The sequence below is a fragment of the Coptis chinensis genome, chromosome 7, assembly GCF_015680905.1.
Source record: "Coptis chinensis isolate HL-2020 chromosome 7, ASM1568090v1, whole genome shotgun sequence".
Lineage (NCBI taxonomy): Eukaryota > Viridiplantae > Streptophyta > Magnoliopsida > Ranunculales > Ranunculaceae > Coptis > Coptis chinensis.
In genome coordinates this window covers 26,306,010-26,321,095 of record NC_141462.1, presented here as the reverse complement: position 1 = coordinate 26,321,095, position 15,086 = coordinate 26,306,010, and the positions used below count along the sequence as shown (strand labels likewise).

The window sequence follows — 15,086 nt, the reverse complement described above, 5'->3', positions numbered from 1 at the left end:
CATCTCTCCTTCAGAGAACTCACCACTATGTCCGCGGAGTGTCTCAGCCCTGTCAGAAGCTCTCCTTCATAGAAATCCTTATCATGTCCGCGGAGTGTCTCACCCTTTCATTTCCCTTTCGTAGGACTCAACATTGTATCCGCCAAGGGTCTCATCCCCCTTGCACTTACTCATGGAATTCGATATCCCGTCCGCAAAAGGCCTCCTCCCCTCTATTTCTCTTTTGTAGAATTCAATAGTATTATTCCTTCTGGAACTCCGGCTCACGGAGGGCTCATCCCCCACTGTCTCTACTCTAAAGTGGAGTCTATTGAGGGGCCACTCTGTTTGCCCCCAAGTCTGATTAGGATCTCATGTCCGCAGAGGGCTCATCCCCCCCGCTATCTCTGCTCTGGAGTAGAGTCTGATGAGGGGCAACTCTGCTTGCCCCCAGGTTTGACTCGGATCTCATGTCCGCAGAGGGCTCATCCACCCCACTGTCTCTGCTCTGGAGTGGAAAGTCGGATGAGGGGCAACTCAGCTTGCCCCCCAGGTTTGACTCAGATCTCATGTCCGCGAAGGGCTCATCACCCCCGCTATCTCTGCTAAGGAGTGGAGTCTGATGAGGGGCAACTCAGCTTGCTCCCATATTTGATTCAAATCTCATGTCCGCATATCTCTTGTATCTCCGACCTACGGCTCAACCAGGCTCTGGGGCTACTCTCTTTGACCTACCTGTCTCTTGCCTTTCTGTCCCGTGAAGGGCTTATCCCACTCCGCGGGCTCCCTCGGGCTCTCGCTTGCTGGGGCTCTCTCATTGCCCCATGTATCTCTAGCATCTCTGATCCGCGGAGGGCTCATCCCACTCCGCGGGCTCGACCGGGTTGTCGCTGGTTGGGGCTCTCTCATTACCCCATGTATTTGCGGAGGGCTCATCCCACTCCGCGGGCTCGACCGGGTTGTCGCTGGTTGGGGCTCTCTCATTGCCCCATGTATCTGCGGAGGGCTCATCCCACTCCGCGGGCTCGACCGGGTTGTCGCTGGTTGGGGCTCTCTCATTGCACCATGTATCTCTAGCATCTCTGATCCGCGGAGGGCTCATCCTACTCCGCGGGCTCAACGGGTTGTCGCCGGTTGGGGGACTTCTCATTCCTCAAATTGTCTAGCACCCAACACCATTCGGATCTTTGACATTCTTTCCATTGCCCTTGTTTCCTCAGCCATTTCACCCTTGATAACCGCGATCGAGGCCTTCATGGCGTTAGCACTTGGGTCTCTATGCACTTGGGTCTTACTAAGGCGACCGCTTGCGCCTCTGAGCTCTCTCTTTCACACACCCGATCTCGACTCGAACCTCCTCCTCTCTCTGTTACGACTTCTTTTCCCTGTTCTCTGGAAAGGTGCCCTCTTTATCTGGTTTTCGCAAACCCAAAATAGTGTTGGCGGCCCCATTTTTTCTCTCCCACCTAGTGATATTTTCAATCATTCGCCAACACAATCAGCCCTTCATCGTCTTGTGAAGCGGCAATCCGATTCTGTGTAACGGATTTCTTGCGTTATATCCAAGCAATGCATGTCAACATATGTATAATCATACTGCAATTTAGGACACTTCCATGAACCATGCATCCAAGGTGCGACCTGCAAAGGAATTTTTAAATAGGGTCGGCAACTCCACTCATCAGTAAAGACCCTACCCACATGAAGATCTAAACAATCCATTAGTTCGTCAAGCTGTGAAAAGTAAGCTTCTGCTGAAAAGGATATCAGAACTGGATAGCTGTTTCTGATCAGATAGATCAAAGCTATGTTGTCCGAGACTTGACGAACAACCATAAGTATAGGAATTCTCCCCAAATCAGACACAACAACCTACTTCAACATGTAAGATCCTATTTCCTGGCACACTTTGAGACATGAAACAACCACTACCATCTACGAGAAATTCTGAAGCATTGTCCATGACCACAATTAAGAAATTCTTGCTTAGATTCTGTTCTTCCTCTTTCATCTTGGTCCCTTTCGTCCTATCATAAACTACATAAATGTTACACATCTTTGGCACAGGAGCTTGCTGCCAACCATATAATCTTTTCGAGACCTCCACTCCTGTAGTGCTTCCTTGCAACAGCAACCGAGGGCAGCAGCTGAGAATCAGTTGTTCATCCAAATCCTTAAACTAGACCAATCAACAATGGAGCCATAACCGAAGCTCAAAAGTAGGCCAGGGTGCCTCTCTCTCTATCCTGCCGCGCTCCTGGACTATTGGCCAGAACATACCCATCTTCTTCGACAAGATTTTAAGAGTCTCATGCCTGTTGGCAAGTTCCATTAGTACCTTGATTCTCCTAAATGAGACATTACTTGGCTTATGCCCCTTCTCAACCATCTGCAAGAAACAGTTATCAGCTTCTTCAAACTTCCCCAGATCAAAAAGCAAATCAAGCAACACATCAGAGACCAAAATATACGACCCAAACCCCTTCTCCACCATGTCCTTCCACAGCACCAGAGCCATCTGCACCTTCTCTTGTTTCTTACACAATCTAATAAGAAACATACAAGACTGTGTATTCGGCAGACATCCAACATCCATCATTCTCTTACACAAATTCCAGGAGCTGCCCAAAGTCATTCGACCAATAGAAAATCCTAAAGAATAAGCTACAAGTTATAGCATTTGGACACAAGCCCTTACGTACCATCTCATCCATCAAGGTACAAGCATCCATGACCCTCTTCGCTATGCAGAAATTCCTTATCACAACATTATATGCAGCAGTATCAAGGTAACATCCCTACTTCATCCTCTCCTTCAACACGCCTCTTGCTTTATCCGGCTGACCAACCAACCCTAATCCACCGATAATGCTCGTGTACGTATAAACATCAGGAGTCCTTCCTCCATCTCTCATCTTCTCAATCACCTTTAACGCCCTACCAATTTCCCTATCATCTTCTTGAAGTACACATCAACCAAACAATTATACGAACCCACGTCAGGCTTAACCCCCAACTCCCACATCTCTTCAAAAAACCCTTCAGTTTCCTTTTTAAGACCCCACCAAATAACGAGTTTGATAAGTAGATTTGAGTTGACTTGAGTGAGTCTTTCAAGTCTTGAGTTGACTCAGAACTGTTAACTATGTGGAATCTGTAAAGTTTTGGTGATTGAACGAAATAAGATTTCGGGAGAAATTGGAATTTTGCTCCACCATTAGTGCTACTAAACTCACTCCTAAAACCACCAACCATCTCAACCAAAAACAATACCCATAGCTCCAATATCGACCACATCATATATATCAAAGTTTAAACCAGCCAAAATCATTTCCACCAGTAGCATATAAGAGCCAAAATGAAACTAATTCACTCCCAGCAACAGATCTACTTAACTACAGAAGTTCCGCCCGTTACCGCTTTCTAGTAGTTAACACTACCGGATCTACCAAAAACGGTTACAGCTGAAGGCCCAACTCCCAAGTCCCAACCATACACACAAAATATTTCCAAAACTAACCACAGACCTAAAATAAAGGAATTCTATTCCACCATCAAGTTTGCTAGTTAGGCAACATCTTCAGCAACAAAGTGATAGCCTCCTTCAGAGATGCTTTATGGTTTTCCTTGAAGTTCCATAGCTCCTCTACCACATAACGACCACTAGGATTATATTCATTCAGCTCCTTCAGAGAAGTACACCCGATTTCGTAGACCTCAGAGCCAAAATCTTCGTTGAGACCATTCAGCTTCTTATCCTCTTCATCGATTACTAACTCATGTTCCTCTTCCTCATCCGTACCGCAGTGAACAACTTTAAACGGATACCAATTAGAGTCTCCCAAACGAGCTTGCCATAAAGAACAAAGTTGAGCTGCTTTGTCATCAGCAATATTAGAAGGATATTTTCGATAACGTGCTATTCGAAATGGTTTAATGTCTAGATCACCCATACGCTTCACTCCAAACTCAATACATCCCGAAATTCCCAACAATACTCTTCTCAGGCTCCAAACTCAATTATGCCTCAATCTTATACGACACCGAAGGCGGTACCCACTGTTCACACTGAAAACATAAGCCCCAATTCCGCTTGACTTGACTCAAACCCACCTGTCGAAGCCACCAACGACCCTTTCGTCACCGCTTTTCCGTGATATCTCACTTCCATTTTCTTCATAATCTCAGGTTCACCCCATACATCTAAATAAACTCAACAAGTTTCCACATAAATTGACATAACCGCTCATTGTAAAGATTAACCGGTCCAACACGCTTTAAAACAAATTGCTTGGATTTATTAAAAGGTTTAAAGTGAAGATGGGTATGAAATGTCTGCTTTGATTATGGAAACGGAAGATGGGGTAGTGGATTTTGCTGATCATCACGCCCAGGTGAGTGTTTGGGCTAGTTTTGATGGGTTTCGATCACTGAATATTGGACATGACGGCTCGAATAGTAGTGAATAGTAGTGAGCTGTTATTAGAACTTGACGGCTAGAAGTTTGAAATCGGGTCCCCACAGACGGCGCCATTTGTTACAACCACATTACCGCCAATCTCGATAATGTTCTAACTTTATTCAAATTCACTCTATATTTTGGATCGGCTGCACCAATTCGGTTGCCTATGTACCCATCTCGGGATCAAGCCGCCGTAGTTCACCTATCTCTCCTCACCCTATGCCTCCATTGATTGCCCCCCTTCTTTCTTCCTCCCTCCTTTCCTTTTTATATCCCTCTCTTAGGTTTTACTCATGGGGCATAGTATGGTCCTGGGCCTATTCTCTGGGCCCAATACATACTATGGTATGGGCCTTATCTCTTGGGCCAGTACTTATGTGATGCATCCCTGAATATGGCTACTACACCTGGCAAGCAACATTGGGAAGACGTGAAGTGGATATTGAGATATCTGAGAGGTACTACAGAGAAATGCCTATGTTATGGAAGGGGTGTTGTGAACTTACAAGGGTATGTGGATGTCGATTTTGTAGGTGAGGTAGATCGCAGAAGAAACACTAATGGTTATGTCTTTACAGTAGGTGCTACTACAGTGAGTTGGATTTCTCAGTTACAGAAGATCATTGCTTTGTCTACCACAGAAGCAGAGTATGTGGCCGTTACAGAGGCAAGCAAAGAGATGATTTGGTTACAAGGATTGATGGAAGAGCTTGGGATGAAGCAAGAGAGGAGTGTGTTACACAGTGACAGTCAGAGTGCTATACATCTTGCTAAGAATTCCGCCTTTCATTCTAGGACTAAGCACATTGGTCTCCGGTATCATTTTATCCGATCTCTATTGGAGGATGAGGTTTTGGCACTTAAGAAGATCCAAGGGAGTGAGAATCCGGCGGATATGTTGACCAAGACCGTGCCTACTGAGAAGTTGAAGTTATGTTCAACTTCGGTGGGTCTTCTTGCTTGAAGACCATGATGGATGAGCCGAGTGTTTCATTAGTAAATTGGACTTGGATTGAGTTGTTACAATTGAGATGTGATGTACATGTAGAATCTCGAAGGTTTCAAGTGGGAGATTGTTAGGTTTGTGGAACTGTCGAGCTTTACTCCAGTGTCCGATGCCGCGATCTTGACTTTCAGTTTGGAGAAAGGAGTGCACCCTGCGCTCGGATTAGTCTTGGAGGAGGCGCGACCTGCGCTCAAATCACTGGAAGTTAGGGAAGTCGGGCACGACCCACGCTCAACCATGCTTTGGACAGGGCGCACCGGCACTCATCCTTTCCGAAATTTTCTCTGATTTTCAAAATTTCGGCCCAAAGCTCATTTTCTCACATTTTTTTATATGTACCTATATAAAAGAAATAGAATAAGGTTTTGAGAAAACTTTTGAGAGATTCATTTCTTGGGTATTATGGGAGCTCTATTGAGCTAGGGTTTGAGTGAGGCTTCTTGTTCTTGATTCTTGATATCTCTTGTAAACTCTCCAATCTTTGCTATAAAGAAAACTCGGCTCTTGTGTGGATGTAGGTAATATTTACCGAACTACCTAAATCTTTGTGTCTCTTTGCATATTTACTTCCTTATTTATTGTTTGCTTGTTATGGGTGATGATAAATTAGTGGCTTTGCTTGTTTGAGTTTGTTGTGATAACTACCAAAGTCTTGGGTGGGTGATTTTCTTGGTGTGAGCTCCAAGTTGAAATCATTTGGGATAGAAAGTAGCTAGATTGAGGTGTGACTTTCTAGTGAAATCTCCCAACACTCCTGAGTTCTGACACTCAACAGTTTTCAGAAGGGAGGAAATGGTGGTGGCCCATCAGAATGTGACAATCAATACCAATCATATGACAAACCCGTAGTAGCACTCTCAACTGGATGGTTCAACCACGAGAGCAGGTGCAATAAGAACATAACAATCAGTGCTAATGGTCACAGTGTGGTGGCCATGGTAGTCGATGAGTGTGACTCAACTATGGGGTGTGATAGTGACCATGACTACCAGTCCCCATGTCCTAACAATATTGTGGATGCATCAAGGACTGCATGGGAAAGCTTGGGCGTGCCTCGTAACAACTGGGGGGAATTGGATATTGTTTGGTCTGATGCTTAAAAGTTCATACATGCATTTGTAGTTTGGTTTGTTGCCCCCTAGTCCCCTACGAAAGAATGCATAGACCTTTCAAAAATCGCCCTTGAGATGCTCAAAACTTTACTCAAGGTGGAACTTTAGGAAGTCAAAATCTACACTCTGTATTGCAATAGTCTAGCTCTCTTAGATCAATGATGTTGTATAGGTTGTATCTTGCTGATTTTTGTATTTGCCCCAATGTATGTATATGTGTCTTTTGTACGTTCTCTATATTGTAGATTCATGAATTCTCGAAACCCCTTCTGTCAAAGTTCGAACTAAATTTTTCGAGATTATAGATTCAGGAATTCTCAAAACCATTACTGTCATAGTCAATTCTCAAAATTAAGATACCCCGTTTAATTCTTATTCAAAAGATATAACGTAAAAAAAGGGTACAACAATTATTGGAACATAACCAAAAACAGAACAAATCATAATTAGGGTTTGGCCCTTTGACAGGAATTAGGATTTTGGGCAGCATTCTGAATTCAGATAGGGAAACATCTTTACCACTTTAAATGCTCACACCACACACATACCTTAAATGAAATCTGCCGCAAACAAATTCTTTTGACAGGATAATGACACAGCAGCATATGTGCATCCCGAGTCCAATTCTAATCCATCTCGATCAGTTCTCCTTATGGTAGGGAGTTATTGTTTTTATTTTGCTTAATCACATTCATTCCCTGGTTGTTTTTCACGTGTCTTCTGAAAAGGTTGATACAAAATGGACTGAAATGAGTTGAGTAAAAAAAGTTCATTTCTCCATGTCAAAAGTCAATGGGATTGGAGATTTACCAGAAATTTTCCTCATTGTTGGTTGGTCAGGGTTTAAGCAAGAACCCCTGGACAACCAATTCAAGAAGGTCCTCCATACTCATTTGGTATCAACTCCGAAGTCCTAACCATGACCTGAGGTTAAGTCTCTGCTAAACGTGATACGTACCAGTCTGTTTCTTCTTCACTTAGTCTTTCAAAAGGGATCAAGTTCACAGAAAATGGAGGAGATCGAACAAGGCAGGTTGGAAATAATCTCCATTATCGCCATGTCCAAATCTTAATGGGATTGGATATTTAGCAGGCATTCACATTAGATTGGTTGGGTCACGCGTTATATGCAATATCCTTTAATTTTAACTAACCAGGAGGAATGTCATACACGTACTATCACTGGGCAGAGTGATGTGTTAATTGTTAGATGCCTAGTTTAAACTTCATCTTCACTTCAAATTCGCCAGAAGAAAATTTCGAGATAAAAAGAAGTAGAGTTGTCAGATTATACATACAAGAAGGAAGAAGTAAGAAGCGAGAAAATAAAATAATGAACTTAATTATCTTAAAACGGTGGAGGCTTGTGTCTGACATAGTGTCCTAAAGCGGATCAAATGTTAATTATGCAAAAACCATTGGCAGATCATGGATGATTATGTTACATGAACAATCACGAATGAAGTTTGGCACCTCCCAAGTCCCAACTCCCAAGTCCTATTGATGAGTTCTCACTCTACTAAATGTAACGCTAGTTATGAAATAAACAATATGATTTGCCAGTCTATTTCTGTTTCATTTTGTTTTTCATTGTCAGTTGATTAGGAATGTTTTCTTTCCAGCACATAATTGGTGCAATGCAAATCTTGGAAGTTTTGATTTTAGAATTCTTGTCTGACAGTTTGGATTGATTGTTATTTGATCTGCGTACATATAACTCTCGTTTTCTAATCAATATATTCATTTTATTCACGTAAACCTTATTCTCTACCCCATAGATGCTGTGCTCTGCGACAAAGCACTGCATATATGCTATATATATCTATCACGAGATCGGAAATAACTAGAAAGAGATATGCCAATGTATATGATTTTCAGGGTCAGAAGTACATAACCTCAAGCAAGAACATGCACTTTACTATTAGTCTGTGGGATTAACCCTTGGCCATCCAGAAAACTCTTTTCACGCATGATCACTAGTGAGTTTCTTTATGTAGGGAATGAAAACCATGAACATATATGCATACAATTGAAGTCCACCAAGGAAGCTCCCAAGTCCCAACCTCAACTTCTATAGGTCATATCTTGAATTCTTTTGGCCGGTAGGCGGTAGCTGACCAAATAACGATATGCTGCCCAGAGGCCAGAGCCCCAGAAGGAAGAGCATGACCCTATTATACTAGAAGGAAAGCACTATAGCTAGCTGGAAAGAAAGCAGCGCATGCCTAGACCTCTGGAATATGTAGTTCATCCCTGACGTACAAAGTGCAACGAAATGAGATAGAAATCATTCTTTTTGACAATTTCGATTAGACATTCATTTAAGTGGAGTTTTTTAAAACAATTATATTTAGATGACTTTGAGCAAGTTAATTAATTTACTAGGTTGTATACTTTTGTAAGTTTGGTCAATCCAGTGACAGAGTACTACGCCGGAGACAGAACCATTACACCGGTTAGTGTTTCCTTTTCCGAAATCCAATATTTTTTAGTTTATTCGCCTTGAGCATTGAGTAAAGAAGAAGAAAGAAAACATACGACATATGAAAGAGTGATTTTTGCTCCCAGCGATATTGCTCCAGGGGCTCCAAGCGGACTCTAGAACCAACCACTTGTCAGTAAAATCAGAAAGCCAGCTAGGCAAAAACCATGGAAAATCTTGACTTCCTATATTACCTTTATAAAATACAAAATGAAAAAGAGATAACGTACAGTGCTGGGTTTCCCACTCCCCCTTGTTATTTCATGGAGAGGAAAATCAACAATGTTCTAGCCATAGCCCACAGTTTTGAGCAACACTACAAATTTTGATTTAGTTAGAAATACAAGTAACCTTTCATTAATCACTGTTATTAGTAGTAGTTGAAATAACTCAAATAAGATCGAAATTTTGGAATGGTTATCAGTGGTAGCCTTTCATTACCACCGATTTCAAAGCCGGAATCACGTACTCAGCGGAGAAGACAAGGAGAAATTTCATTTTGTTTTGATATAAGGTAAAAGACAAATTAGGAAGTCGAAAATAAGGTCAGTTACTGCTAGGCTGGTTTTCAAATGATGTTGAACAGGTGGTTGGCTGTAGAGTCCCCTGGGAGGCCTTGGAGCAATATAGCTAGGAGCAAAAAATAGTTTTATTTGAGTTGCATGTAGTTCTACTCGTAATAGCCGTAACTCCAAAGTAGAGATTTTCATAAAATTGGACATGTCAACCCAGTGGCTAAGTCAGATGCAGTGGCTAAGTCAGAGGCTAACCCAGTGTGTGTGTCTATCCTTTTTGTCGTTTGATGGTTGCTATGGTAGAACTAAAATTTACTTATCCAATGAGTTGTTTATGACGTGTCGTGGAGTTATTCGTTACGTCTTCGTAATTTGTTCTTCGTGTTGAACCCATATGACTCAAGTGATGTTGTGACCATGTTGAACCCATGATGTTGGAATGGCAGCTGATGTACTTAACCATGGTGAACCCATGATGTGGCATGGCGGTTAAGGCATGCAACCACGTTGAACCCATTATCCACATGGTGGTCAAACTCATTGAGTATATGGTGAATAACTTATCATGTGACTAGTGAAGTTATGACCATGTTGAACCCATGATGTTGGAATGGCGGTTAAGGCATGCAACCACGTTGAACCCATTATTTACATGGCGGTCAAGCTCATTGAGTACATGACGAATAACTTAGAGGATGTCATAGAATTTTAAGAATTGTGGAGCACTGGTAGTTGAAAGGACTTTTGCTTGAACTTGAGTATGTTGGATTCTTCGATTGACTCGTATTCGTTGTTCTTTTCAATTTGTTTGTTGTCGTGATATTTTAAACATCTCCTTTGAGATGGTATGCTTTGGTGCAAGAGTAGGATATGCGATTAATTATGTGCCTTAGTGAGTATTGTGTGTTGATTCTACATTGGTGCTGGATGATTGTAGCTAACCTACTGTGGGTGGTAATTACGATAACTGTCCTTGTGCTCTATTAGATAGAGTTTGAATGCCAAGGTTTTTAATATGGTTTGATTGTTAAGCTTAGTGAAATTAGTTCGCATAAATGAATCCATGAGAAACTCATTATTAATTTGCGTGTAACGGCAATTATGCTTTACCCCATATTTATTGTGTTTCGAATAAATTAATTACTTGTCTAACTATCATTTTAAGTTTTGTTTTATTGAATTTCCGTTTTCTCTCAAAATTGAGTATATGGCTTGCGAATAGAAGTTTGTGCTAAGGAAAGAAGTAGTTTCCCAATATTTTTGGTGTTATTGTATTTGTTATGTTTATGGTATGTTCCACCCTCGAGTATATATATAGGCGTTTCTTTATGCATTATACTATATGGCTAGTTTCCTTCTGCGCTAATGAGTTACTAGTTCTCTTAGTGTAATCTTTAATACGTGTTTGTGTTTTAAATTTTAGGCCCCGTGTCGCATGTCACATTTGGTAATTCGAAGTTCTTGAATTTCGGGATGAAATCCTTTTAAGGGTGGAAGAATGTAAAACCCAAATCTTAGGGCTTTGGACTTTTGGGCTTTATTTTGTGGGCTGAAAAATAGAAAAAGGGGGTCTTCGGTCTCTTTTTCAAGCTCTCTCTTGGAGGAAACCCTCTCGAAAAATATCATTCCATCTAGGGTTTTGCCGCTGCTATCTATTTGCCCATAAAGGGCGCAAATGAGTTCGAATAATTGTGGGGTATAGAATTCGGCTTCTTGGGTACCTAGAAAACATGAGATACAAGTTAATTAAGGTTTTGATTAGGTAGTAAATTGGGAGCTAATTCAAAAGGAGTTTAGGTAAGTTATCTATACCCTAAAATCTCTTAAGATTAATTAGAATTTGGAACTTCTACGAGTAGAAATATGTAGTGAGTATTGTTTGTTGCATACTTGTAGATTTACAGCTCTTGCTATCAAATTCATAATTTTTATTATTAATATGGTGTGTGGCATGTTTGAAATGCATGTAGCTAACCATTAAAATCAATTTGATTGGTACGACTAATTATTTGAGTAGAGTGGTGGATGCATAGGTGATGGGTTGTTTATTTAGTTGTATTAATCATCTCATAGTTTGGTTTTTCATGTTCTGATGGTATGTACATGAGATTATAGCTCGTTGTTTATGGCTTGTATAGCTACGATTTTAGTTTGTGCATGCCTATTGATAAAATTTATTCTTGGTGTTGAATACGCATGGGACCTAGTATTCTTTGAGTTTGGTAGCCTTGTATATTAGTATGAGATGGAAGAACTACGTATGGCTTGATCCCTGAAAGGGTACGTAGGCAGCCACCTGGCACAGCTGCTTCCCTGGTAGATAGCCACCCCCATAGAGTTCTTTGTTTATGATGTTTGATTGTTGTTTTATTTCGTAACTATATATGCTAAAGCGTGCTTAGTATGATCTATTTAATATCGAATCCTTACGTATTTTTACTTGGAAGAATTGATATTAAGTTATTCAGGTTTAATGTTTTACGTATGTCATTTAGTTACAAATAGACAGATGCAGGAATGGTAATGAGAGTAAGTTTTTCTATAATTTAAATATTCATGGCTAAGAGTGTCATTAATTCTAGTTGTGTTTGTATCCACCCGATTGCCATATTAGAGATATCTTTATTTGTTTAGTTTGTTTAGTCGATATTATTAGTTTAGTACTCAAGTGATCTGACATTTGCCAATCCTTCGTTTATGGGTGTATTTGGAATATGTAAAGTTAGATGGTTTTGTTGTGATTGTTCTGATAATGTGGAGATGTATGTATGTTAGTTGCATTGTATAAGTCGTGTATTTCTAGAATGGTGTTTGTATATTTAAAGTTTTCTTCTTATTCGAGGATTAGTTATTTGACTTAACTGGCATTGATCGAGATGGTTAAGTAGCTGGTTCTACGAATCAATATATTTTTTAGTAGTTGAATTTACGACTGAGGTATGAGGTTTTATATTTGGTTTTATATGTATTGTTATTAAAATTTCAAGTTATGACAGGTTTTATATTTATGAAATGCCGATAATACAAAGGAGACTCTGTCAAAAAATTTACTATAAAAGTCACGTATCTTAGGTATGTTATTGGATGTGATTTGGGGCGTTACAAAATGGTATTAGAGCTTTAGGTTCAAATGTCCTAGCAGGCTTGGGTATCCTAAATATCTCCTAACCACATTTAGGTTTAAACTTTGGGTTAATAAATGAGTGAGGACGTTCAACTATGTTGTTGGATTATAATGTTGTTAATGATTTATTGGTTTGCATTTTATCCGTTTTGTTAAATGTATTAAGATTGGATGGTGACGATCGTCCATTTTATGTCTGACAATAGACATTTGATTTGCTTGTGCTTATTGTGCAAAATTTGTTTATATGATAAGTTTGTAAACACTTTTTGTACTTATGTTGTGTGAATGGGATTTGTAGTGTGTATTGTAATGTGAGCGTGTGTGTGTGTCTATCCTTTTTGTCGTTTGATGGTTGCTATGGTAGAACTAAAATTTACTTATCCAATGAGTTGTTTATGACGTGTCGTGGAGTTATTCGTTACGTCTTCGTAATTTGTTCTTCGTGTTGAACCCATATGACTCAAGTGATGTTGTGACCATGTTGAACCCATGATGTTGGAATGGCGGTTGATGTACTTAACCATGGTGAACCCATGATGTGGCATGGCGGTTAAGGCATGCAACCACGTTGAACCCATTATCCACATGGTGGTCAAACTCATTGAGTATATGGTGAATAACTTATCATGTGACTAGTGAAGTTATGACCATGTTGAACCCATGATGTTGGAATGGCGGTTAAGGCATGCAACCACGTTGAACCCATTATTTACATGGAGGTCAAGCTCATTGAGTACATGACGAATAACTTAGAGGATGTCGTAGAATTTTGAGAATTGTGGAGCACTGGTAGTTGAAAGGACTTTTGCTTGAACTTGAGTATGTTGGATTCTTCGATTGACTCGTATTCGTTGTTCTTTTCAATTTGTTTGTTGTCGTGATATTTTAAACATCTCCTTTGAGATGGTATGCTTTGGTGCAAGAGTAGGATATGCGATTAATTATGTGCCTTAGTGAGTATTGTGTGTTGATTCTACCTTGGTGCTGGATGATTGTAGCTAACCTACTGTGGGTGGTAATTACGATAACTGTCCTTGTGCTCTATTAGATAGAGTTTGAATGCCAGGGTTTTTAATATGGTTTGATTGTTAAGCTTAGTGAAATTAGTTCGCATAAATGAATCCATGAGAAACTCATTATTAATTTGCGTGTAACGGCAATTATGCTTTACCCCACATTTATTGTGTTTCGAATAAATTAATTACTTGTCTAACTCTCATTTTAAGTTTTGTTTTATTGAATTTCCGTTTTCTCTCAAAATTGAGTATATGGCTTGCGAATAGAAGTTTGTGCTAAGGAAAGAAGTAGTTTCCCAATATTTTTGGTGTTATTGTATTTGTTATGTTTATGGTATGTTCCACCCTCGAGTATATATATAGGCGTTTCTTTATGCATTATACTATATGGCTAGTTTCCTTCTGCGCTAATGAGTTACTAGTTCTCTTAGTGTAATCTTTAATACGTGTTTGTGTTTTAAACTTTAGGCCCCGTGTCGCATGTCACATTTGGTAATTCGAAGTTCTTGAATTTCAGGATGAAATCCTTTTAAGGGTGGAAGAATGTAAAACCCAAATCTTTGGGCTTTGGGCCTTGGGCTTTGGACTTTTGGGCTTTATTTTGTGGGCTGAAAAATAGAAAAAGGGGGTCTTCGGTCTCTTTTTCAAGCTCTCTCTTGGAGGAAACCCTCTCGAAAAATATCATTCCATCTAGGGTTTCGCCACTGCTCTCTATTTGCCCATAAAGGGCGCAATTGAGTTCGAATAATTGTGGGGTATAGAATTCGGCTTCTTGGGTACCTAGAAAACATGAGATACAAGTTAATTAAGGTTTTGATTAGGTAGTAAATTGGGAGCTAATTCAAAAGGAGTTTAGGTAAGTTATCTATACCCTAAAATCTCTTAATATTAATTAGAATTTGGAACTTCTACGAGTAGAAATATGTAGTGAGTATTGTTTGTTGCATACTTGTAGATTTACAGCTCTTGCTATCAAATTCATAATTTTTATTATTAATATGGTGTGTGGCATGTTTGAAATGCATGTAGCTAACCATTAAAATCAATTTGATTGGTACGACTAATTATTTGAGTAGAGTGGTGGATGCATAGGTGATGGGTTGTTTATTTAGTTATTAATCATCATCTCATAGTTTGGTTTTTCATGTTCTGATGGTATGTACATGAGATTATAGCTCGTTGTTTATGGCTTGTATAGCTATGATTTTAGTTTGTGCATGCCTATTGATAAAATTTATTCTTGGTGTTGAATACGCATGGGACCTAGTATTCTTTGAGTTTGGTAGCCTTGTATATTAGTATGAGATGGAAGAACTATGTATGGCTTGATCCCTGAAAGGGTACGTAGGCAGCCACCTGGCACAACTGCTTCCCTGGTAGATAGCCA

The 15,086-nt window shown here is 40.0% G+C and overlaps 1 pseudogene; it reads right to left on the bottom strand.

Moving 5' to 3' along the window:
• Positions 1 to 2,133: 2,133 nt before the first annotated feature.
• LOC147486846 (putative pentatricopeptide repeat-containing protein At1g02420 pseudogene) lies at positions 2,134 to 3,932 on the bottom strand (annotated as a pseudogene).
• Positions 3,933 to 15,086: the final 11,154 nt, after the last annotated feature.